Source organism: Mauremys reevesii, linkage group 1, assembly GCF_016161935.1.
Source record: "Mauremys reevesii isolate NIE-2019 linkage group 1, ASM1616193v1, whole genome shotgun sequence".
Taxonomy (NCBI): Eukaryota; Metazoa; Chordata; order Testudines; family Geoemydidae; genus Mauremys; species Mauremys reevesii.
This window is the reverse complement of record NC_052623.1, coordinates 155,008,312-155,035,016: the sequence shown is the minus strand read 5'-3', so window position 1 is coordinate 155,035,016 and position 26,705 is coordinate 155,008,312. Positions and strand designations below refer to the sequence as shown.

General features: G+C 42.9%; 1 long non-coding RNA gene across 2 annotated transcripts; it reads right to left on the bottom strand.

Moving 5' to 3' along the window:
- Positions 1-3,393: 3,393 nt before the first annotated feature.
- LOC120395482 lies at positions 3,394-25,533 on the bottom strand. 2 transcript variants are annotated; one of them, XR_005592684.1, is made up of 4 exons: positions 25,475-25,506; positions 15,474-15,686; positions 7,478-7,567; positions 3,394-3,818 (listed from the first exon to the last, which is right to left on the bottom strand). It is a non-coding gene; the product is annotated as an uncharacterized LOC120395482 (long non-coding RNA). The 2 variants fall into 2 exon arrangements; XR_005592673.1 differs by lacking the exon at positions 15,474-15,686 and having other exon boundaries at positions 25,475-25,533.
- Positions 25,534-26,705: the final 1,172 nt, after the last annotated feature.

The following is a 26,705-nucleotide window of genomic DNA, read 5'->3' as shown; positions in this document are numbered from 1 at the left end:
GTGGGCCAAGTTGCTTGACATTAATGTCAACCTTCAATGATTTCTGGCCGTGAACCTTGCCCAAGTGGAAAGCCAGTTGTGGACTTGGTCCTGGTAGGATGCTGTAGTGCTGGGTGACATGACAGTAAGCCACTAAAGAATTCCCAATGGGATAGGACACCTTTTATTATCTCTGCCTGGAAGTGGGCCCCAACATTGCAGTATATGAGACTTCTAGTGTCTTAAAAGCATTCTGATGCCCCTACCCCCTCCCGCCCCCCACATCCAAGTGTGGTGCAATAATCAAGCTTAATCAGGAAGCAGGTGTGACACATACCTAGGGTAGAATTTAGACTCATGAGTAGCTGTGTTACCCTTGCCCTGTAACCTGGGGTGCCCTTTACATTGCTTTGCTGTCTTGCCTCCACTCCTGGACTGCTCACAAACAGCCTCTAGCATGTAAGTCACTCACAGTCCTGCCAGTCTCACCCAGGCTTTTACCAGCCTGAATTGTACTGCAGGGTGACCCCAGCACACTCTGCATCCCAGATTTTTTGCCAGAAATGTAGGTTTTGTACTGCCCAGCCCACTCGGGGACAATACAAACCCATATAAAGTCCATCATCTTATTAATAGACATGATAGGAACAAATCCTGTTATCCCAAACGGGGTTGCCCAAACACTTCAATTCAAACACGCTGGTTTAGATAAAACAACTTCATTAGCTACAAAGAGGGATTTTAACCGAATACAAGTAAGGAGGCATAAAAGTCAGAAATGGTTACAAGCAAAATAAAGATAAGACGCCTAATTTAACAAATAATGCTAAATTCAAAGCAGAGCTTTTCCTCACCACACACACACTCAATATTCTTACTGGCCAAGTTTCTAGGCCAGGCACCATTCTTCCATGCACTGGCTGCTTCCTTTGTTCCTTTTGGTGCAGTGAATCGACTAGAGTGATCGAGGAGGTGGAGTAAGGTACCTTGGGGTGTTTGTCCCCCTTTTTAAAGTGTCAGACCCTCCCTTGGAAAAAAAAACAAAAAACGTTTCCAGTTGACATTCAGGAGACAATAAGTCTGCGTGGATGGGAACTCCATGCTGGTTCTTTGCTAAAATCTAGATGTTGCACCCAGGCCCCCTTTCCTGCCAAAGAATGGCCATTTAGCAGGTGATCGCCCATTGGCCTTGTTTACAACTGACTGAGGCATCCACTTGCCTTTTATCTCTGAGGAACTGGTTTGGCCACTCCCCAGACATGGAACAGGTTTTAGTAACACCCTTCAGTGGAATCTTATAACTTTACATACAATGTTGATACACATATTTCCCAGTACAATAATGACCACCAAATTATGGATTTTCAAATGATACCTCACAAGGCACACACTCATGCAACTATTATTACAATAGTGTGCAAGGGATGAATACAAGGGTCCAGTCTGTCACAGGGTGATCTCTTCAGTGCCCATAGCTATTGAAAGTTGCTATTACTTTGTGGAGGCTGGGTGCAAAGAGAGCCATTTGCTGGCACACCTTTGTGATAGGCAAGTCTGCAGCCAGGGCCACTGTGTTAGAGAAATTTACATAAAAAACAAAGCTCTGTCAGCACATGTGATTTCTATGAAAAGTCTCCCTTAAGTAACAGAAAAATGTGAGTGCAAATGGGAGTGAAAAAACCCTTGCCCGTGACAAGAGACACAAGCAAATGCCAACCAGACAACTACTCGATTGTGATACAAGACCTGGTACTTCACAGAGGCCATTTCCTGATTGTTTACATCAAGTGGCCACATTAAGAGCATGATGTGTAGGATTTTTCAGAACTCTGACCTGTAAAGTGAGGACACTCTTCCCCCACATATATCATAATACCCTTGTCTCTGTTGCTATGACGATTGTTGGGGATCTTGCCTATTCTTTGATCCATTGGCTAATGAAATCTAATCCAGATTACACTAATAGAGTAAGGGATTGCTTCTGCTCCAGTTTTAGCCAGGGTCAAATGATGGCTGAATCACACCTGTCAGAGGTAAAAGGTGAGGTGGAGAAGCCCTCTGATAGCTCAATCATAATGGCATTACCTGTGTCTCCACTGGTTGTTGTGCTTGCTCTCCAAGGAGGAGAGATTGCTCAGAGGAGACAGAATACTATGTTTTAGCAGCTAGAAACCAAGAGTCCAATGCAGCTGGAAGCACCAAGAATGCTGCATGTAGCCAGCAAAAGGGCAGAACATATAGACAGGGGATGCCAGTAAGTAACAGCTGCTGTGGGCAGCCAGTTATGAAGTGTATTAATTTATTTTAGTCATCAGTTTCCTGATTATGCTTGATCATTGCTCCATAGTTAGGTGTGGAAGGGGTGTGGGCATGGGAATGCATTTATGACACTACAATTATCATAATTTATTGGGTTGTACTTCTGTTGGATGCATTTAAAACATGATGCAGTTTCCTTTAGAGCATCGATCAATAAATTGGCTCACATTTAAGAACAAGTAATTTAGTAAAGAATTGTGCAAAACCCAAACTGGGACTCAGGGAGAAAAAAAAAATTTCTACCATATTCTGATATCCCCAAAAAATCAGCCAGATGTGAGCAGTCAGAGTATGATAGTTGCTTGAAAGAGGAGAGGGGGAAAAGATACAAGGAACAGTTGCTGAGATTAGGGCAGCCTGGAGGGTATGAAAAGCATCAGTTAGTTGTCAGACTGGAAAGGGCTTGTCTGTTGCTGATGGAAGGTAATGCTAAGTCCCTGCTCTTGGCAAAGTCCCTGGCATCCATTTTTAATGGCAGGATGAAAGATCCCATGCATGATCTGCCTGATGGACATGGACAGCCAGGCCTAGTTTATCTACCATAAGCAGGTCTCATACTTTCTGCCATGTCTCTGGTTTTCTTTCTGCATATGAAGCTTCAGTTTCTCCCCCCAGCTCTAATCTCTCTTTGAACTGCCCATCACCTCTTTTGTGTCTCTCTTCCTCATGACAGCAGCAACTATGACTCCCTCCTTCTCTCCTGGTGGGAATATTTTAACCCTTGACATTACTGTCTTCAATTTGCTAAGAGGTTTTGTGTTTGTTCTCTTTTGGCCTCTCTAAATGTCACTGGAGCCATGAGCTATTTCAGGGGATCCATTAAACACTTTTCTCATTCAGTACATAGTCAGTGGTCAATGTGGGGAGGATCTAGTGGAGACGCAAAAGAAAATATATATTAAGATTACATTATCGGCTTTGTATTGTACTAGTGTTGCAAGTTTGGAATGCAGCTGTTTTGTGCACAGAAAGGCCATTGTTGAGTGAAGTCCCTGAGAAATCATTACTAAAATACAAAGTATATTTTTCTAAATACCACCAATCTTTTGAAATGAAATAATCAAGTCTTGAGAGAAATGAGTGAGAAACCAAAAATATAGGTCAATGCACTTTCTTGAACAATTCCTCAGCCAAGTTCCATGGGTATTTTTCTTTTCTGTTTGGACCTTAAAAAGACTGACTTTATTACAGGCCACCTTGAAGGAACTCAGCAGGTAATGCTGGGCTCCTCACATTCTGGCTTCAGGCCTGGTTGCAGCATAGAGATGTTGCTAATCGCCCCACTGGGCAATCTCCTCTACACAGCCCAATAGTAGGTTTGTCACTGTAGATCAGGAGGTGCTGCTGATTTGTCCGAGTGACCTAGAAGGAGTGGGTGGAACTGCACTAAGTTGGCTCCATCATGCCTCTCAGCTGGATCCCAGAAAGATGCGATGAGCAACTGCATCTCTGTCTCAATGTGTGTCACCTGTGGGATCCCACATGGCTCACTTCCATTCCCCCTCTGCATCATGTTCCACCTACATGTGAAATGCCAGGAGAGACTGAGAGTAAACATAGGCTTCACTGCATGCTGGGTCGCTACAGCCGTGCCACCAAAAGTTGTGCAGTGTAGCCGCTGTTTGTCGGCTCTCCTGCCGACAAAAGACTTCCACCCCCAACGAGTGGGGTCCTGCCGACAAAGCACTATTCACACCGGTGCTTGTCATTGGAAAAATTGTGTCTTTCGGGGGGGGGGGGGGGAGATAGGGGGGGTTAAAAGTTTTGTTGTTCAACTGCCAGTGTAGACAAAGCTTAAGACTTAGTCTGACATGTGGGATCAGCACTCTGTTAGTCCAATACACTTCTTTGTTCTGAAGACAATATTAGAAAAAGAGTTTGAAACTTGATTGCTGACTGCTGGCAGAGAACCCTGAAATCAACAATCTTGCACCTCGGGAAACTTTCCTTAAAAGGAGTAGGGGGAGGGGAAGTAAACAACGCTTAGACACAAACTTCCTAGGTATGTTTAAATCTTTCATGCGTTTACACATTAAGCCATATAGGTAATGGGTTAAATGTCCAATGAAAATGGGTTGCATAAACATTTAATTAATGCAAGTTATCCTGAGTTTTACATTCCGAGGAAAATACAAAAAGGGTTAATAAATGGTCAATAGTAACAAAAAAGTTTGAGAGAGAATGGCGTGAAAACTAAGGCCCAATCCTGTAATTGAATCTATGTACGTGGACCCTTAATACTGTAGAGCCTCTGACTTCAGTGGGTTTAAATAGAATTTATGTGGTGGCCCTCTGTTCAGGGGTACATGTCAGCCTATAGGATCAAGAATCCTATAATCACCTTCTGCATGAATGGGAGAGAGTTTCTTTCTGGTTTGTTTTTTTTTTAAATATGCATTTATATTAACAACTCTGGAAGCATTATAAAAAAAACCCCACACAAACTAACAAAAACACACCACACTCAAATCCAGCTCTCCCAAGAAGAAGAATAGCTTTGCCTTATTTTGGTTCTCAACATGTCGATTGTTAACTCTGTTGGATTTTTTCAGCGTTTAAGTGTGCCAGCTTTCCTAGCCATTTTTCCCTGTCTTAATATAATCAAATAAAATAAATGTTTTCCACTTCTATAGCATTCTTCATCCAAGATCTCAAGCCACTTTAGGAACATTAATTACTTCTCCCATCACTCTTGTGAGGTAGTTAAATAAGTAGTATTATATAGAAAGACAGGAAAAGTGAGGCATCAAAATTAGCTGACAATCCAAAGCTATGCAGCAAGTCAGTAATAGAACTGGGAACAGAACCCATTTGATCAGATTCACTGTCCTCAGTTCTAACCATTAGACACCCTCTGCTCCACTCCCTGTTGTTAAATACAACAGGAAGTTAGGGCTCCTGGGTTCTATCCTCGTGTCTACCACTGACTTTCTTAGTGGCCTTGGTCAAGCCAATAGACCTTTCTGGACTTCAGTTTCACCATCTCTATCATGGATACAAAGCTACTTGCTTAACTTGTAGATGCAAAAATTGGTGTTCTGTTTACCAGCAGGGAAGATTTTTTTTTTAAATCAGCCAGTACTCACTGGATTTAATCTGGTAAAGCCTAGAATAATTAAAAATGGAATTGATAAAAACCAGGAAACCTCCATCAGTCCAAATATGCCTTTCAGCAAATTCAGGAGGAAGACTCCCAATTCACACCATCCCATACAGAATGCTGGAAATCCAGCATGCACACTGTTACTCATCCCCAAGCTGAAGTAGTTTACCTGCTGGTTTGGTGCTTCATTCATACAGTTTATAAATCCAACTAATGGTGAGTTCATTGTGGGCATTACAATTACCCCCCCACACACACACTTCTAAAAAAATAAACACAGCCATATACAGATTACTGAAAGTGCTCCGCATGGTGAACTACACGGTCTCATTCTCAGAGGCCTCTGGGAAGGTCTTCACCTGTCTGGTTTTAAACACTCCTGCTCCCTTGCCTCCTGTGTTTGCTGAGCCTGCCTGGCCTTTCCTATGCCTAGGCATACAAGGAAGAGGAACTAGCATAGCACCAGCCAGACGGTACTGTTTAAAAGCATAATCCTCCCTCTCTGAAAAGGCAGAAAAATCTTCAAAGGAGGATACTCACCCTCCCATTCTCTCCCCCCGCCCAAGATCTGAAAACTCTCACAGGCCTACATCATAAATAATTGAGCTCTGGAATGCAGCGCTGACTCTGTTCATGCTCTCAGTGGCTGCATGACAGTTCCTGGAGTGCCTAGATTTTATTTTAACACTTGCCCTTGGAGTCAGTTCCCCAGCTGAGCGAAATGTGTCGTTTTCCTCTCAAAGGAAGTACAGCCCCTCAGGGTCCGATCCTGCTCCACTGAAGAAGGCTTTTAACAAAATCTTTTGCAACTTTACCTGTGGCGCCAGCATCCTGACTGTACAATGATGTGACTATTCCATCAAAGATCTGTTCACTCATCTATGGGGGAGGATTTGGCTGTGGACAAGCATCCACATCACAGAAGTCACCATCCCAATTGATACTAACTGCCTCAATAAATAGGCCAAGGATTTAATGAGAATGGAGACTAATCTACACTCCCACTCCCATTCACTAGAGGTAGTCCCTTCCGAGCAGGTTTGAGGCACAATGGCAGAGCAGTGTGGGGGAAGTTTTGCTGCTTTGGATCTACCAGATATGAGGTTACATAAAAGAATATCTATCTATCTCCAAGGCTGTCAGTGCAGCGCCTGAATCTTGGACAGCAGTGGCGGCGAGCAAGCGGACACTGCAGAGCAGTTATATCACTCCCTTGTGCAGCTGAGCAGCAGGGGCCTGAAGGGAGTGGGAGGAGCTTTAGTTCCAACCCCTCCCCCAAACATCCCAGCCAGCATAGCTGCATCAATATGCCAGGGAACATACACTGTGCTGGATACAGATCTGTCACAGATCATTCCCTCCCTGGAGCAGTGGGAAGATTAGGATTTGCCCAGTGGAAGCACAATGTCATAATCTAGCTCACAACTTTCATCTTTGGTCTTGGTTCTTATCTGTTGATTTCACCTTCAAGTCAATCCTTGACTTAATGTATATACTTTTCAATTTGTTACTACCACTATTGTCAACTCTGGTGATTTAAAATCACAAGTCTTTTGTCGTTTGGTGTTTTACTTAAAGCCCCAGCTCCTGGAGACGTGATTGAAGAGGCAGCTCAGCTTTCATAAAAAAGTTTCTAGCCCTCAGTGGTAGAGAAAAGCTTGAATTTTTTTTTTAATCCAAATGCACCGTAAAGTTTCCAACACAAGAAGGCAAAGAACCCCACCCCCAACTAATTATTTTTAAATCTCATGATTTGGGGGCCTCACTCATTATTTTTGAATGTTTGTGGTTGGCAATGCTGCATTACTAACAATCAGATATTTGCTTCCCCCATCATCTTCACTTTTGTGTTCTTGAACTCTCTCTTTGGATTACATGTTTAAACCTATACTTTCTTATACATTTTTAATCTGCTTTCTATATATTTTTCCCTATTGCTTTCTTCTTCTTCTTCTTCTTCTCATTCTTTGCCTGAGCAATTGCTTTTCTCCTTTGTTCTTAAATCAGATATCTCTTGCAATTTAGAGCAGTCTGCCTTGTCAGTTTCAATAGTCCTGAGCAGCAGCTCAAACTTACAGCATCGCATTTGTGAGGCAACAATCCAACTCCATCCTTGCATCAGTTATCCAGGACCCCGACAAAGAGAAATGGCAGCTCTGTACAAAACTAAAACAAGAGAGACACAGTTACATATTTGAACCAAGTTAGAGCTATAATCTGAATGATCTTCATTTTAGAAGTCTATTGTATTCTTCATTTTATAAGTAAAATGTAATACTATTTATTAGAAGTCTAAAGAACTTTTCATTCTATGCAAGTTTCAAAATACCTTGGTGTGAGAGAAGACAACAGAAGAACAATTACTTATATAAAAAGCTAACCACCACATCATGCAAGTACTCTGTGTTCTGGAACTGAGCTGTATGCATATTTGTAGTTGTAATACAAGCAAAAACATTTCATTTTCTAATTGTAATCATTTACTTCTAGCATTCTTCAGTATTAATCCAGTGTAGTCACATATTTAAACAAACTATAAACAAAGTTTACAGAAAATACTTGAAATAACTGTTTCTATTGTAGAATTATTTTTCATTTTATTTTCTCTCCAACTAATAAGGGCTTGCAAAAATTTCAAACACCAAAATACACAATATGAAAAAAAAAAACAACACACCACCAAGATTTAGAAACCTGGTTTTTCCAATACCTGAAACATGGGGTCCTTTTCACACCTTGATCTCCCCCATACTCAGAAATGTTTTGTTATCTATCTATGGTACTTATATGGCTCGTACTACTGTGGTATCTGAGCACCTCACAATTTTGAATGTATTTATTCTAACTTTCCTGAAGGTAGAGAAGTGCTGTTATCCCCATTTCACAGATGGGGAACTGAGGCACAGAGAGACCAAGGCCTAGTCTACACTAAAAAGAGTTGGGTTGCTCAGTGGTGTGAAAAATACACATCCTTCAGTGACGTAGTTAAGCCAATCTAACCTCTGGTGTAGGCCACGCTAGGTTGATGGAATAATTCTTATTGATTAACTATGCTGACTGGAGAAGCCTTTCCGTTGGCGTATGAAGTGGCTATGCTGAAGCGCTGCAGTGTTTCAAGTGTAGACAAGCTCTAAAAGCAACTTGTCTAAGTTAAGACACCTCTCTGTAGTCTCTCAACCCCAGTAACAGAATCTCTCTAAATCATCTTTTCTTTGGGTCTAACTAACAGCCAACTATAGCAGAATATTAGATATTACTGCAAAACAGATGCAGTCAGTTCCTTCTGCAGCTACTAGGAATGCTGCATTGGGAATTCTTTTTCTGCATACTTTAATGAGGAGTCATGAGTAAGGGGTCAAGGAGCCCCAGGGAGAACGTCATGAAATAAATTAATGTAGAAAAAGGAAGGACCATAGACAGACACTTATGACATAGATGTGAGTTGGACTCATTACAACCACTCCTCCAAAACTGTTCAGCTTACAAATTCATTGGGATTCCCTGGGTGCAAATCAGAGTAGACTTTCCTCTGAAAAAACTGATGATAGTAGATTATCTATCCAATTCAGAAAGGAAAGCAGGAAAAAGAAGCCTAATCAAGAGGAGCTTATTTTTAATCATAAGTGATGGAGGGGGTTATGGCTATGATAGAAGTACTAGGAGTCACACCTTCTATGTTAGCTCCGCACTTAGGACCTAAGTGGCCTGATTTGATTTCAGAAGTGCAATATACCCAAAAATCCCTTTGAAGTTACTGGAAGCTGAAAGTGCTCATCACAGCACCTTGGAAAATTAGATGATTCATATTTAGTGACCTAGATGGGGGGTTAATGTCAACAATCCAAATTTGGAAATTTTAATCTAGGTGCATTTGTTATTATTTTGTTGAGAGAGTCGGAGAAAACAGGCCAAATGTTCATCTCCTTAGTAATATCAAAGCTAAAACAGCTGGGATCTTCTAGATGTAAAATTGATTTACTTTTCATTAGAATTTTTCCTTAATTAGCATATGTTTAAGCTTTTTGGGGGGAAAGCTACTCAGTAGACAGGAATGGACAATTTTCCCAATAGCCCTTCAGAGGCAGACTGATAGAATCATAGACTTTAAGGTCAGAAGGGACCATTATGATCATCTAGTCTGGTGTTCTGCACAATGCAGGCCACAGAATCTCACCCACCCACTCCTGCATCAAACCTGTGTCTGAGCCATTGAAGTCATGGTTTAAAGACTTCAAGGTGCAGAGAATCTTCCAGCAAATGACCCATGTCCCAGGCTGCAGAGAAAGGCGAAACTCCCCCAGGACCTCTGCCAATCTGCCCCAGAGAAAAATTCCTTCCCGACCCCAAATATGGCAATTAGTTAAACCGTGAGCATGTGGGCAAGACTCACCAGCCAGACACCCAGGAAAGAATTCTCTGTAATAACTCATATCCCATCCCATCTAACATCCCATTGGGCATATTTACCACTAATAGTCAAAGACCAACTAATCGCCAAAATTAGGCTCTCTCATCATACCATCCCCTCCATAAACTTATCAAGCTTAGTCTTGGGGCAAAAGACATATCTGGCTTCAACGACTCCCCTTGGAAGGCTGTTCCAGAACTTCACTCCTTTGATGGTTAGAAACCTTCGTCTAACGGACTGGCTGAGGAATGATGCAACACTTGCAAAAGCACAGAAACTAGGGGAAAAGGGAAAACGTGTTGAGCTGCACTCATTGACTTCATGCAAAGCAGCAACCTTTCACCTATATTTGTTGAATCACTTTTCTGAAAGAAATAAGTTAGGACAAATTGCCTCATACAGGGCAAGTCAGTCGAGGTCATGTAGGACAATTTCATATCGGGTGCAATGTCCAAAAACCCACCTTCTTTTTTTGTAAAAAGACAGTTCCCCAAAATGCAAGGTTAGCAACAGTCTATGAAGCGATTGTATATTAAGAACTCTGCTACTGGTACAAATACAGAGAACAAGTGCAGATCGTGGTCCAGCTGCTTCTATAACCCACTGGTCATGTGTGTGTGTGTGTTATGTGGGGCCCTATTTGCCTAGTTCACGTAGGACATGAGTCTGTTACTTCCACTACCTTCAAAGCCTGGTTCTTTAGCTCAAACTGCAGAGACCCATATTTCCTTTCTACCACTGGAAATCCCCAATCCAATCTTTGGTGTATTGGCCAAGATGGCCTTTACTGCACTTCCATGGGGCAGAACTCACCAAGCTTCCTGGACATTTGTAAAATCTGACTTTGGGGTTACTTTTAACTCCTCTTTCCCCCCCTCACCTCACACATTTGGGTCATGTCCATATCCTGCCACATCTTCCACCTCAATCTCTCTAAAATCTGTACTCTTCTCCTCCATCACAGCTGCCAAAACTCTCATCCTAACCCTTGACATCTCCCCTCTGGCCTTCCTAAAACAGATATTGCCCCTTCCACTTCATTTTACTCCTACTAGTGTCATAAGAACTTACTCTAAGAAATTAAGTACAAGAGATCAATTCTTGCCCCATTTTCCCTATCATTTCAGTTAGGAGAGAGGACCCTTCTACAGCTACATGTCTATTGCTAAAGCAGCAAAGAGTCCTGTGGCACCTTATAGACTAACAGAAGTTTTGGAGCATGAGCTTTCGTGGGTGAATACCCACTTCGTCGGATGCATGACTAAACTTCTGTTAGTCTATAAAGGTGCCACAGGACTCTTTGCTGCTTTTACAGATCCAGACTAACACGGCTACCCCTCTGATACATGTCTATTGCTGAAGAAGCTCCCAAAGGTTGGGGGCGGGGGAGGGGGCGCAGACTCAAAGGTTCCTAGTTTGAAAAATTAGAAGGCGAGGGGAATAAGATCACTTAAGTGTGCACAAATGGGATTTTGTTTTTCCTTAAGCAACACTGACAAGTTAAAACATTAACTTGGCCATGAATTAAATATTTTCCCCTTTATCAAAACAACTGGACATCCTATAAAGTGAAAAGCTGAAGAGAAATTTGAGATGGATCTGAGACAAAACCAGACCCGATTTTTCTCAGCTGGGCTTTGAGTTTATGTGCAGTGTTGGCAATAGGTGCTGGACACAGAGTCCAGATCTGGATCCACACTTTTGAAAAGAGATGTGCCTGGGGGATTGGTACAGTCTCTTCTCTAGGGGAAACCATGATGCTTGGAAATTAGATCTAGAACACAGCAATGTATTTCTCTTCAGTGGATTCTATTCCATGAGAATGCAAGAAACATTTAACTGTCTGATCAGAGTCCAAAGAGAAGAAGCAAAAGGGAGAAACAAATAGAGCTTGATGTAGCTTGTGCTGCTCCATCCCCCTCAACAGGCACTAGAAGTGCTCCTGCATTGAACTGAGCAGCCTTCAAAAAGGTGTGATCAGCAGTTTAATTCCATGAGCCTGAGCACTGTATTTTAGACTGTGACCTGGTAACACAAAACTACATTTACAGACGTGGCCAAAGCCAGAGACCGGCTGGCAGCCCTCTAGGCCAGGCAGGGCTGGGATCTACTGAAGACATTTGATAATAAAAGTGTTTCTATAATGCTAGCAGAGAAATGCAGCTACTCTGTTCCAAGTTCAATAGTAACACAACAGGGATTTGTTGCCTCTCATGTGACAGCTACTATTTCTGCTCAAAGTTCCAGGTAATTGCAAGGGTTTCAGTGGTTCCAGAGAAACAGCAATGTCATAAGGCTCACTAATATGTAAGGCGTCACCAAGTTGGCAGTTAGATTTTGGAAACTATTTTAAACTTGCCAACTGTGGGAAAAAAAATTGTATTGTGTGTTTTAATCTACCTATAACAAAAAAATGCTAAGCACTTTTTGGAAACCGCATGCAGCAATTTGCTTTAATAATGAGTGTAAATCAAGATATAAATACACCCAATATTGTTCTGGGGTGAAAATAACCATGTAATGCTATTTCTAGGGCCATCTCACAGGTAATCCTCCTCATTCCTGTGTGGGAGGCCCAGGTTCAGTTCTCTCAAGGATGGAGAGGAATGAAGTGCCTTGCGTCACTGAAGTCACAGAGACCCTTTCCCCACCATTTCAGCTGATTAAGGAACAGCAGCCATACGGTCCATTAAAGCATCAGCAAAATCCATGCAGTACAAATTAATTTACCCAGAAATCTCTAGCCTATGTGTGTTCCCCATATACATAAATTGGAGAATTGGTCTGAGATCAATAAGACAAAATTCAATAAAGACAATTGCAAAGTACTACACTTAGGAAAGGGGGAAAAATCAAATGCACAACTACAAAATGAGGAGTAACTGGCTAGGCAGTAGTACTGCTGAAAAGGATCCAGGGGTTATAGTCAGGGGCGGCTCTAGGCACCAGCGGGCCAAGCGCCCGCTTGGGGCGGCATCCTGGGGAGGGCGGCATTTGGATCCGGTGGAGCTCCCGCCGGCATGCCTGCGGCAGGTCCACCGGAGCCCGGGACGAGCGGACCTGCCGCAGGCATGACTGCGGCGGGTCCCGTCTTCCCGCGGCTCCGGTTGAGCTCCCGCAGGCATGACTGCGGCAGGTCCGCTCGTCCCGGGCTCCGGTGGACCTGCCGCAGGCATGCCGGCGGGAGCTCCACCGGAGCCAAATGCCGCCCTCCCCAGGATGCCGGAGCCGCGGGAAGAGGGGACCCGCCGCGGGACTGGGGAAGGGCGGCGCAGCGCTCCGCGCTGCTTGGGGCAGCCTACTTTGTAGAGCCGCCCCTGGTTATAGTGGATCACAAACTGAATGAGCCAACAGCGTGATGCTGTTGTGAAAGAGGCAAGCATTATTCTGGGGTGAAACAACAGTATGAATTTACAGGAGTGTCATATGTTAGACACAGGAAATAGTTGTTCCATTCTACTTGGTACTGGTGAGGCCTCAGCTGGAGTACTGGGTCCAGTTTGGGGCACCACACTGAGAAAGAAACAAATTGGAGAGAGTCCAGAGAACAAAAACAAATCAGAAGTTCAGAAAACAACCTGTGAGGAAAAGTTGAGAGATTTGGGCATGCTTAGTTTTGAGAAGAGAAGGCTGGTGGGGAGGGGGAAAGGGAGGGGAAGGCACAATAAAAGTCTTCAGATATGTAAAAGATAGTTATAAAAAGAACTGAGACAAATTCTTCTCCGTGTCCACTGAGGGTAGGGCAAGTAGTAATCAGCTTAGTTTGCAGCAAGGGAGATTTAGGTTAGATATTATGAAAAATTCTCTATAGTGATAGTAAAGCACTGGAACAGGTTACCTACGGTGGTCAGAGAACCCCTGTCATTGGCGATATTTAAGAATGGATTAGACAAACATCTGTAAGGAATGATCTAGGTGTACTTGGTCCTGCCTCAATGCCAGTAAATGGACTACGTGACTTCTATGGGTCCCTTAGAGATCTCTTCCAGCCCTACATTTCCATGATCTGGGGATCTCTCATGTATTAAGGGAGTACCTCATCACACGATGTACAGTCAACCTGCGGAACTTGCTGCTAGGGGATGTTGGGAAGGCTAAAGGTATAACTGGAGGACAATTTCTGGGTATAACTGGAGGATAGGTCCATTGCTGGCTATTAACCAAGATGGTCAGGGATACAATCCTCTTGCTCCAGTCGTCCCTAAACAATCAACTGCCAAAACCTGGGATTGGACAACAAGGGATGGATCACTGGAGAATTGCCTTGTTCTGTTCATTCCCTCTGAAGCATCTGGCACCAGGATAGTGGGCTAGATAGGTGAATGGTCTGACACAACATGGCTACTCATGTTCTAATTCTGAAAGCTTCATGGGGACATTCCCCACACAATAATGGCTTATTAATGTGAAAAACTTATGTCCTTCTTGCTACTGATAATGAAATGATAGGAAACAGATTTGATTTCCTTTCTCTTCCTCCACTCAACTCACTTCTTTGAAAGCATTTCTATGGGTAGTGTGTTGGCAATTCTATAGGCATCACATGGCAAAGCAGAAGCCAGATGTTTGGTCTTGACAAGTTCAGCATGAAATGAGACTGGAGATGCATAGTAAAAATGATGCTTAAGCAGACCCTGTATATTACTTTGTACAGCTTTTTCTTGAATTTACAGATAAATTAAAATACTGCCCGAGATGTCAAGATCAAATAAATAAAGTAAAATATGCTTTCTCCTAACGTGCATAAATAGCTAGCCTGGCTTTCTGCGCATGAAATACTAATAAATAATACTTAGCACTTTTATTTTTCTCTTTTCCCAAAGTGCTTTTCAGAAAAATTACTAATTTTCACAAAGCCTCTGTAAGGTGGTAATTGCCAAAAGCCTCATTTTACATTCAGGGAAACAGAAGCAGAGACGTAACTTTGGATTGTAAATTCCTGGTCTACTAAATAATACCACTTAGCTCTTAAGTAACACTTTTAATCAGTAGATCTCAATGGGCTTTATGCATTATTCCAAGATGGGGAACTGAGGTACAGAGTAGTGACATGACTTGCCCAAGGTCACCCCGCAATCCAATGGCAGAACTGGGAACAAAACCTAGACTACCAGAGTCCCATCCCAGTGCTCTATCCATTAGGTCATGCTGTCTCCCTGTCCAGAAAGAACTGTGTCTGCATATGTCTATAAATGCCACACCATGCGCCACCTACATGTGTATGGCATTGTACAGACAGCTAATTTAAAAAAATGACTTCCTCAAGGCCAGAGCGAATGAGTCAGAGCAGAGACAGAACACACCTGTAACTTCAGTATTAAAAGCCCAGCCTACTGCTAAAGGCTTTATAAAAAGAGCTCAGTCCAGCAAATGCTTACTCACACTGGCCCATGGAGGATATGCTCTGGAAAGAGGGGACGCTTTCTTTCCTTCCTCTAGTTGTAGAAGGGGAGTGTGGTCTAACACCACCTGTTGTCTTCATTGTTTGTTAGGGATGTGATAATTCCCTGAACCAGAATCCATTTGTAATAGAATCTGGCCACTTCAGTGGATTCGTATTTTTACAAATTCAATAGCTTTTTTTAAAAGTATGGAAAATTAACATTTAAAGTCACATGACAGAGGCCATTTAAGTAGGGCCTTGCTCCCTCATTTTCCTCTTACCATCATCCCTTCTCCCCGCATGGTGCTCCAATGATCTTCTTCCCAACCATTCCTCCCATCAGCCTGCTCTTGTACTCAGTATCCACGCATCTTGATCCACATTATCCGTCCACCCGACAAATCCAAAACAAGCAGATTTGTTGCATTCCTGTTATCCGTCTGCTGTAATGTACACACCTATACCAAACCATTCACCTGGATTATGTATGTTCACTAGAGACAAAGTAAAATTAAGCACTTTATTCATTCCCTTTATAGAAAAAAAGATATAGTTCTCATCAATTAAATAGCCAATTGAAAGTACAGTACAATAACTATCTGTAGGCCCAAAAATCAGACCTACCTGAAAATTGATACTCTGATGGGGAATGCCCTTCACATTACAAATCCCTCCTTTAAATGTGTTACCATTTCACCACCAAGAAATAAATGAAAATTAACAAATACACACTGTTAGTGTAGGATTGTGTACAGTGATTTGATCTCTGCTGCTTCAGAGCCTGTCAACCACACAAAGCAAGCACAAGCTAATTAATAATCCTTATTTACAGATCTGAGGTGACCTTTTGATGATATTCTCAATGCCAACTACATACAAAGCAGTATCCAAAACAGAAGCAAAACAACAAAAACCCATGTTCATTTCAGTCCCATTGATATTTCAGCTCTTTACTGGGAAAAAGATGTTGGTCAAACATAAGTGGTTAACACTGATTAGGAAAGAAATACTAGTTAGAGCTCTCACATGTGGATTCTCAGCAGCTCTTAAAAAATAATAATCAGACCACTTATATGTAGGTGCCCAAATATGTCCTTTGGGTACCCAGGTTGGAATATTCTGGCCATCATTGCAGACTTCTGCAAAGCTGGCTCATAAAAGAAAATCCTTTCCATTGACGTTAAAGTAAATAAAATGATAGGAAAGTATTTGACAATGTTTATTTTGTATTTATTCCTTTTTCCCTAGCTAGATTAAATTCTGGACCCATTCCAACAATTTTCTTGAGGACTATGAGCCCAATCCTGAAAGATGTTCAGCACCTGCCTTTCTTTTCATTCACATCAGTGGGAGTTGGGGTGCTTTGCACCTTACAGGCAGCACTCAGGATCTTACAACATTTGGTCCTAAGTATCTTAACTCCTGGAAAATTTAAAAGAGAAACTTTGTAACACCTTAAATTATTTGTAAGTTATGGGCCTCGTTCTGATCTCATTTACCCAGGTGCAAATCAGGAGTAACTCAACTGAAGTCAATGGAAGTGCATCAGAGTAAAGCCAGGTCTGCACTTAAATTTTTTGCCAACATAGCTTGGGGCCCATCCAGCTTCCAACCTTGCCAGGGTGCAGGGCCTCAGGGAAAGAGGAGGAGCGGGGGCGAGGCCAGTGAGAGTGGCAGGGCCTCATACCTTCCCCTTCTACCCAGGTTCCAGCTCTCCTGCTGAGGGCCCCCAGATTGGCCAGGGACCAGCCTCATGGGTCTGTGTGTGTTAAACCACCACTACTGCCAGCCAAATGAAGTCTTATGAGAGGGACACAGATGTCTGCAGAGTCCCATTAAATGCAACATGTTTGTTACACATGTTATTAAAAACAGATTTTTTTAAATAAAAAACACATCGCTTTCTGGAAATCATGTCCCTGGCAGAGTTACAGGTATTGCTCAGAAAAATTCTGTCCCTTATAGAGGAAGGGCTATACCATATATAGGGCAATAAAACAATAGGAGGGGCATAGAGGATTCACGAATCTCCACACCATTCACCGGCAGAGTTCCTGATCTGTGTTCCTCATGTGTGGGAAAGATTTATCCCACCACGGAGGGAGCACAGCCCCCAAACCCTGATCTTATTTTTCAAGGATACTCCCACTCAACCGGACGAAGAACCTCTGCTCACTTCCCACTACTCTGCTGGCTGTTTCTTCCCCTCCTCACAGCAGTACAGCTCATTTAGGAGCCAGACCCCCATTGCCGTCAAACCCCCCCTCTTCTCCCCACCCACCCCTGCTGCTCAGTACTCCTCCAAGGTCTTCCTACATAGTTTGCATTCTCTCTCTCTTGCTTTTTCATAATATAGTTTGCATCTAGTTTTGGATTTTTTGGGTTCAAACAAAGATGCAAATGAAGTGCTGGAAACAATAAGCCCATTGAAAGGAAAATGTCATGCCCATCAATAAATGTCCTTGTGAGTGTGGGAATGTAGAAGACCATGATGTCAGTGCTGGGAATAACTCTGACATTCCCATTGAGAAAAGGAGTCTTATGTTAACAGAACCAGACCTTTCAAAAAAGATGCCCTGTGGGGGCTGTGCCATACAGTAACGCACAAGACGATTTAACTGCAGCATGACCAGAGACAAAAAAAATCTGATTTGATTCACAAGTTACAAAAGCTAATTGTGTTTCATTTCCACACATGCTATGAGAAACAAATTGCTATACATCCTGAAGACTGGTTCGCAAGCAAAAATATTCAGGACGGATTTTTCTCTGATACTGATTAAAAGTCCCTCCCCCACGTGAAAACTATTTTAAAGCACTACTTCATCAAATACACTGTTTCACTGCAGTATAGTCAACGTCTAGCTATTATGGCAATAGATGTGTTATATTTCAATTAGTTAGTTATTTGTGGATTATCTGAGATAGGCCAAGTAACAAAGCTTGGGTCTGGATCCAGATTTCACATCCTCAAATGCCAGGGCTATAGAGATCTAGGGTTTGGGTTTAGCCTACTACAGAGACAGAATTGACAAGTTTTGTGCAGGGGAAAACGCTGCTGTGGAACACACTTCACTTCCTCTGCTATTCAGCACAAACCTGAAACTTCCCCATCTTGGGATAAGAATAAGGGAACAGAGTCCCAGAAACAGAGACCTGCCACCTTATCTGTTTTTCCCTCTCAGCTATAATATTTTGGCCCTTTCAACAAGTCTAGAGGAAAATAAGCGCAACCTACTATGCTGCAGTATAACTTATGAGAAGGCACAGGTTTCTGGCAGTTTGTGTCTGAATATATAGAAATCAGTGCAATATACTGGAAGATGTTGGAAGGAATGAAAGCACTCTTTTGCAATGGGTCTGCCTCCCCTTGAAGTCATCATCTTTCCCTTGTGGCAGTACAACTGTTTGCTGTTGAAAAAGATCATACCACACACACAAATTGAGAAATACAACTTCAGGTGGAGAGTGGGCCGAAGGAGCAGCTGAATGTTTATTTTGAAAGTAACACAATGGGGCTCTGTGTTTATTCTCCAACAATGATTTCAAGATCAGATTAGCTCAATTTAAAATAAAAGGTTTCCCCTGCCCATCCCATATCTGTCAGCCCTGCAAATTTATCATTGGTTCTAAGGGTCAAGCAGGGTTAGTTCTGGCTAACATATATCCAGTAATAAAGGTTCATAGAATCATAGGACTAGAAGGGTCCTCGAGAGGTCATCTAGTCCAATCCCCTGCACTCATGGCAGGACTAAGCATTATCTAGGCCAGTGCTTCTCAAAGTCGGGCCGCGGCTTGTTCAGGGTAAGCCCCCTGGTGGGCTGGGCCAGTTTGTTTACCTGCCGCTTCTGCGGGTTCAGCCGATCGTGGCTCCCACTGGCCATGGTTCGCCACTCCAGGCTAATGGGGGCGGCGGGAAGCGGCGCAGGCCAAGGGATGTGCTGGCCACCCTTCCCACAGCCCCCATTGGCCTGGAGCAGCAAACCGCAGCCACTGGGAGCCACGATCGGCCAAACTTGCGGATGCGGCAGATAAACAAACTGGCCCAGACCGCCAGGGGCTTTCCCTGAACAAGCAGTGAACTGGCTTTGAGACGCACTGATCTAGACCATCCCTGACAGATGTTTGTCTAATCTGCTCTTAAAAATCTCCAATGATGGAGATTCCACAACTTCCCTAAGCAATTTATTCCAGGGCTTAATCATCCTGACAGTTAAGAAGTTTTCCCCTAATGTCCAACCTAAACTACCCTTGCTGCAATTTAAGACCATTGCTTCTTGTCCTGTCCTCAGAGGTTAAGAGCAACAATTTTTCTGCCTCCTCCTTGTAACAACCTTTGATGTACTTGAAAACTGTTATCGTGTCCCCTCTCAGTCTTCTCTTCGCCAGACTAAACAAACCCAATTTTTTCAATCTTCCCTCATAGGTCATTTTTCTAGACATTTTTGTTGCTGTTCTCTGGACTGTCTCCAATTTGACTCTTTCCTGAAACGTGGTGCCCAGAACTGGACACAATACTCCAGTTGAGGCCTAATCAGTGCAGAGTCGCACGGAAGAATTACTTCTTGTATCTTGCTTACAACACTCCTGCTAATACATCCCAGAATGATGTTTCCTTTTTTTGGAACAGTGTTACACTGTTGACTCATATGTAGCTTGTGACCCACTATAACCCCCAGATCCCTTTCCGAAATACTCCTTCCTAGGCAGTCATTTCCCATTTTGTGTGTGCACAATTGATTGGGCTTTCCTAAGTGGAGTACTTTGCACTTGTCTGAAGTAAAGAGGATGAAATTCAATTAGGACCATTTCTCCAGATCATTTTGAATTTTAATCCTATTCTCCAAAGCACTTGCAAACCCCACTCTTCCCCCACAACATGGTTCTGCAGCGGGAACTCAGTTAACAATTCTGATGATGATACAAAAGCCAAAAAACTATCCAGTTCAATAATCACAAAGCAGGGTTGGTTCTGGTTTAGTAAAAGAATGAAAAAGTAACAAAACAAAAACAAACAAAAAAACCAAAACTTATTTATGTCACTAAAGCCAGCTGATCTGACTCTGAACACAGTCATGGAGTCAACCAATTGAGGACAAAAGTGCCATCATTACATAGACATTTTCAGAGTAGAACCTCACATTAAGCAGCAGAGATTGGTTTTTTTTTGCAAGTGTTCCTTATAATACTTAAGAAGTGGAGAATAATATGAAAATATCTAGCATGCTGTATAAGTTCAATTGTTGCAAAATAGATTTTTTTCTCTCTCAAAGTTTTCCATTGTTTCATGGTTTTTCAAGGTTCACTTCCTTGGACAAAATTTAGACTGGTATAAGTATGTGAACTTGCATTGGTTATGGAGTTGCACCAGTTTACATCATGCATTTGGACCCATAGGTTTACCTGTTTTGTTTCCTGCCTAATACAAAACTTTTTGCTCTCCATCTCCACCAAGAACACGAGGGTTATGTTTTTCACGTTCTTGTATAGACCTAAAACATTTGTAGCTATGCTACTCAAGGTGGTACAGTAGTAACAAAAGAACTCTGTGGTTACTCAGAAAAACCTGTAAATCCATGGCACCACTACTTCTAATGTCATGCAAAAGTTGACAGCAACACAGCAAGGATCAAATTCCATTCAAATTCCTGCTCCACACCTTTTTCCCCTAACAACCCTTGACAGATAGGTTAACAAAAGATTTTGCCGATTTGATACAGACCTTTCACAAGGATATCTTTTCAAACTGGGAAACAATACACTTGTTTGCAATGTTGTATCCGTGTACGTCTCTCTCATATTCTGAGACCAAGTGGGTGAAGTAATATCTTTTATTTTAGAAGTTGGACCAATAAAAGATATTACCTCACCCACCTTGTCTCTAAGCAATATATAACTATTTTCCTTTCTAGTCCACACATATCCAGATTACAGTACAAAAGGTTCTCCTTTCTTTATAAATTCCTCCCAAAAACATCACAAAGACGACTAATACCAAACAGGAACTTCCCTACTGAAAAAGTATGTTGGCCAACTGTATTCTTAGAAGTTTCTCATTTTGAGCTTATGCACATGCTAAAGAAAACTCAGCTGTTGCAATTTCAGCACCATTGCCAAAGCTTTTAGCTTGTAAATGTTTTCTCACTCAGCCTATGGATTTTGGACAGAACATCCACTTTTAGCAGTGCTGTTCTCAATGAAGTAGTTGCACTAGTTTAACAGGGAAAGCCAGAAAAGAAACAGTGACTCAGGTGTCTGAGAAAAATACTCTAGGGACCAATTCTATTGCTCTTTCATTGAATAATAACTTTCTTTACAAATAATTCTCAAGAACTACACATGAAGTAAATTGCAACTTAGTGTAAGGGAAGCTGAATCACCTCATAGTAATTTAGATTGATTGAAATAAAGAGTTAATGAATTGCAGTGCTGTGACACACCTATATGTTGTTTCATGACTAAACTGAGCCTTAGGTCAATAGATGAAAAAAGCATTTCATAACCTTGCTTGATGTGCAACACAAAGGCTTGGTCTAAATCAGTTAACATCTCCACCTCAACACCTTACTCCAGCAGTGACTTTTCATAGCTGTTTTTATATTCAATTTTTAAAATTTTGGAAACTCAAAAATTCCATTTGGGTGCAGTTAAATTTGGGTGCCAGACACCCTTTAAGAAATCTCACTATTTTAGATTAGCTGTGGAACAAACAGCTAACTTTGTTTAATAAACTCCATTAAAGGTCAGTAAACCTGCTCTTGTGTATACACATATGCTGAAAAAGGGGAGCACCAAATAGGTTGTAACTTTGGTACCCTTGACCCTTATATTCCACAGGTCACCTGCAGAATGAACAGTGAACAGCTCATTCCAGGCCAGAGTCTGGGAATGAATAGTATGAGCCACGCATGTCAGCACATGGACCCAAGCCCCTGTACAGCTGCACCTGCAGGGATTGCAGGTGCTCCTCACATGAGTAATCTGTGTAGGTGGTATATGGGCACCCGCAGGTCAATCAGCATATGCTTGTGGTTTTGAGACCACTGATCACACTCAAGCAAACTTTAAAACATACTGTATATTTTTTCTTGAGCCTCTCCGTGGGTATAAGAGGCCAAGGGAGGCTAAGTCTCCGCTCACGCTGCTGCCCACAGCCAACCCGCTGCCGGACACCTGGGCCATGGTGGCCCTGCCTGTGCTCTGCTTCTTTCCCTCCCTGCTCTACCCCTTCCCTGAGGACCCCACTGCCTACTGCTGCCTGGCGAGTGAGTCCCTACTCTTCTCTCCTCACTCCACCCTCCCACCCCAAGGTTGCTCGCCATGTCCCTTCTCTCCCCCACCCCCTCCCCACGAGACCCCCCCCCCACTGCCTGCCACTTGCCACATCAATCCTCTCCTCCACCCCCGCTCTGTGAGGACCCCCCCCCCCATCTGCTGCTCGCCACGTCCCTCCTCACCCCCCATTCCCACGGACAGGACACAGTGAGCAGCAGAAGAAGGGGTGTGTCTCGCAGGGAGTGGGGTGGAGGAGAGGAGAGACACGGTGAGCAGGGAGCAGCCTTACGGGGGAGGAGGAAAGAAGGGATGTGATGGGTGGAGCAGGTTGCGGGGGAGGGAGTGGGGCCTGGGGCGGAGAAGGGACATGGCGTGGAGCGTGGGTAGGGCCACAGGCAGAAGCAGCAGGATAGGGAGCTAGCCTCCCCCAGGGGACGCTTCACTCACCGCCCATGAGCCTGTCCTAACTCTTATGAAACTTTTCTGTATTTCTTTTCCATCACAGCTGACTGCAAGATACTGCTGGGTGCATAGAAACTGCTTCATTTACAGCCATCTCATTCTTCCTGCTTTGTTTATATAGTGACATCTTAATCCAGCGTGATCACTTCCCAAACAGTGAATTATGTTATCTCTGGCAATGAATTATGTCCTCAGGGAGGAGGCACCCATCCAATTGCTTCTATTTATACATACATGCCTACATACATACATAGACAGTGAATAGCAGTGAGGAGGAAATAGTGCCTGACAAGGAACTGGTAAAACATATTAACTACATTTAATATTAAACGGGCTAGGCTAAATGATAGGTGGACCACACAAGTGAGAGAGAGGACACACAAGGCCCCTCCCACTAGAGCTCTCCCACAGGAAAAACCCATATGGCAAGTTTTGGCCTGACTTCAGTGGGAGCAGCATTTGGCCCATAGTACTTGCTACCTGGATTTAAAAGTGGCTGAAGTTTTCAACTCCCAGCTAATCTGAAGGACCATAAATAAATAGTTAATGATTAGCACCAAGGCATTGAGTTGTTTAGGGGGGGGGGGGGGACCACAGTGATTGCTGCTGGAACAAGCCATGTTACATTCCCATTAGCCATTTAGGGATAATGGCATGTCAATAAGACTTGCAAAGGAGTCTAGAAATAGGAAAATAAGTATGTATTGAATTCATGGTACCTGTCTGCCAGGGAAGTCCAATGCCAGTAGATATTATTGGTTTTTCAACCTTTCCAACACCATAAGTGTGTGAATAGACCAGACCTGCAAAATTCTACTTGCCGTGGGTATTTTTTGTTTGATGAACAAATAAAATATCAAGGTAAGGGACAAGCAAGTAGATCTTATGCCCTGGTCACCTATATTTTAACAGCAATTTGGAAGACTGGACTATGTTCGATCATCCCACAATGACTTCACTTCTGGGGGAGCTGCAGAGCAGGGATCTCCTTTGTAAGGAAGGGATACCAACCACAAAGTTCAGAACTGCACCTAGATCCCTATCTGACTGCTCCCAGAAACTGGACAGTAATACGGAGGGGTGGGAGAGGGCGTTCAGATCCAGCTAGGGGGCTTCACTTAGCCTATTATAGAGACAGGAGCTAATGATGACTTTCTAATCTGGATCAGAACCTTCCCAAAACTGAAGGGTGTTCACATTAAAGCCTATCTCCAATCTTTTCTACATGATGTAACCTTCATTCATTTCAGTATGGTCTGGGACAGAGACTTGGAAATAGGGCTGCACTAAAGCAAAAAAGCAAACAAACCCTCCTTGGGCCAAGAAACACCCTCTTTTCAGAGACTATGGGTGGGATCTGCAAAGGGACTTTGGGGTTTCAGCGCTGAGCAACACAATGGCTAACTTTTAGGCACCTAGAAAATCCCAGGAACACCACTATGACCACAAGGCAAACTGGGAACCAAGGCTCCCTGTACAATGAATGTGAAGAGATAGGTGCCTTAGAACGCTATCCACAAAAGCCAGCATGCCAGGTAGCTGCTGCTTAGGCTAGCCCAGGGGAGAGGCTGATGTGCTAAGTATCCCACTCTACCCTTTCTCAGAGATAGGCCAGGTGTTAGGGAAGACCTTTACTCTGCTAGTGATTCACAACATTCTTCAGTGCCTCTGAGCCCCCCTATTCTCTCCTTTCTCCCCCTGTGCTGGGAAGGTTTGAACCTAGGTCTCCCACATCCTGGGCAAGTGTTCTAACCACTGGGCTAAGAGGTGGGCACCACTGCTACCAGCTGGCATTTGAAAGGAGCCCAACCTGGTAGGCATTCTCAGCAGGCCCCCTTGAACAAGTTAGGCAGCAGCACACACATCTTCCCCTGGTTCACATATCATCCTGGGGCTTAGGCAGGAGACAGGCACCCTACCTAAAAAGTATATGTTCTAAAACTTAGGTTCCTGAGAAACTTTTGCTTTGAAGAAGAAAAAAAAAAAACACATAGGCACTGACTGACTGGCACCTATAGTGTTTGGCAGGAGTTCAATGGATCAAAGTGGGGAATTTAGGCACCTAAATCTAGATTTAGGTCCTTAAATAGCTTCATGGAATCCACCATATGTGCCCAGATGTAGCAAGAAGAGAGAGCAAATCCCTTGCTAGGGATTGGAACAAACTATCTTCATGCTGAAATGGATGCAAGCCACTAAATCAGTTGTTCCTAGAAGTTAGAAATATAGGCAGGGAATAAAATGAGGGGGAAATGCAAGCTAGTGCACCAAGGATATAGTCCAAAATGTGAGACATTCAGTGTCATGGACCAACTATGACATCAGTAAGGAGACTGAGGAACAACAAACCAAAAGCGTTTACAATGCAATATGAAGGGGAAAAAAGCCAGTACAATTTGTGGTGCATACAACAAAGGCAGGGGCTGAATTCAACTAGTCCACCAGAGTCACAAGACATCAAATACTCACACATTTCCTAGCAAACAATTACATGATACACATTCACTAGTTTAGACATTTTAGGAACTTTTCCAAAAAATCTTACCTCAAGTTGCATTTGCCTTACATGACTGGGATTGAGTCTCTAAAAGCCAGAGTGGCTACTTGCTGCCTCTTATGGGATGCACCTGGAAAGCCCAGGTGTCCGCTCTGATAGGGGTGAGACCATTACAAAAAATGGCCTAGGGCTCTGCTGAAGGAAGTTTGCAAATGCAGCTACAAAAAGTTCTGGATTTACAGAGTGTGCTCAGAGGTGCTTTCAGCAGTATACCATGTTCTTAGGAGTGCTTGTATTTTTTTCTTCAAAATCTAGTCACACACTTACTAAACCTGTTAAAGGTTTGAATTGTGCTTTTGTGATATCCTCCTTTTCCCTGTTGGGGATGTTAGTGTTCTGTTTATGCTTTAAACTCTGTGTGGAACAAAAAGATCTTGGAGTGGACAGCTACAAAAAACATCCCTGCTACCACTGAAGCTGGTCACAACATGAAAAAAGTATTTAAAAACTATCAAATCCCCCAGTACTAATGTTGCAAAATTTCATAGAAAAGCATGCAAAATTCCAGCAACACCACAAGAGAAACATATGTAAAAACATCTTATTCTGTGCCTTGGAAAAGAAGCTTATTTTCTTCTCCCATACGTAAGAATAGTAATCTTATGTGGCCTTCTCCCATACACCACTGGGTTTTCCAAAACCTCTTCTCCACAGACAGGCACCTTATGTCTCAGATGAGATGAAATCATAAATGTGTGGTATTTTACAGCATAATAAAGGCCTCAACCTTCCCATAAAGTAATACACTTTTAAAAACTTTGTCTCCCTCGGTTTTAGTCTTTCTCCTTTCCTTTTCCCTTCCTTCCCTCCAGTTTTTCTCTCCTTCTTCTGTATATTTTGGTGCCCCTTGTGCTCTGGCTTTGTCATTGTTGGCATTGCCTGAGTCTAATTTTTCAGTGTTTAATGATTTTTTTAATATTGTGCTCTTTCCCTCTGACTATACTCCATGCATCTCCTTCCTCCAGGAGGTTTTTTTTTTTCTTTTTCAGTCCCACTCTCTATCTAGCTCTTTATTTTTTCTGTCATTTTCTCTCTCCTGTTGGATATTACATTGCTCTGATTGTAATCTCCCTTCCCTTTTTCAAAGCTGACTCTGCTCTATTAGACTCTTTCTTCCCTGTTCCCTCAGGTTAATTTTATTCTCTCTCTCTCTCTCTCTCTCTCTCTCTCTCGTCTCCATGTCCACTTTCAATGTATTCCTCCTCCCCTTTCTTTTTCT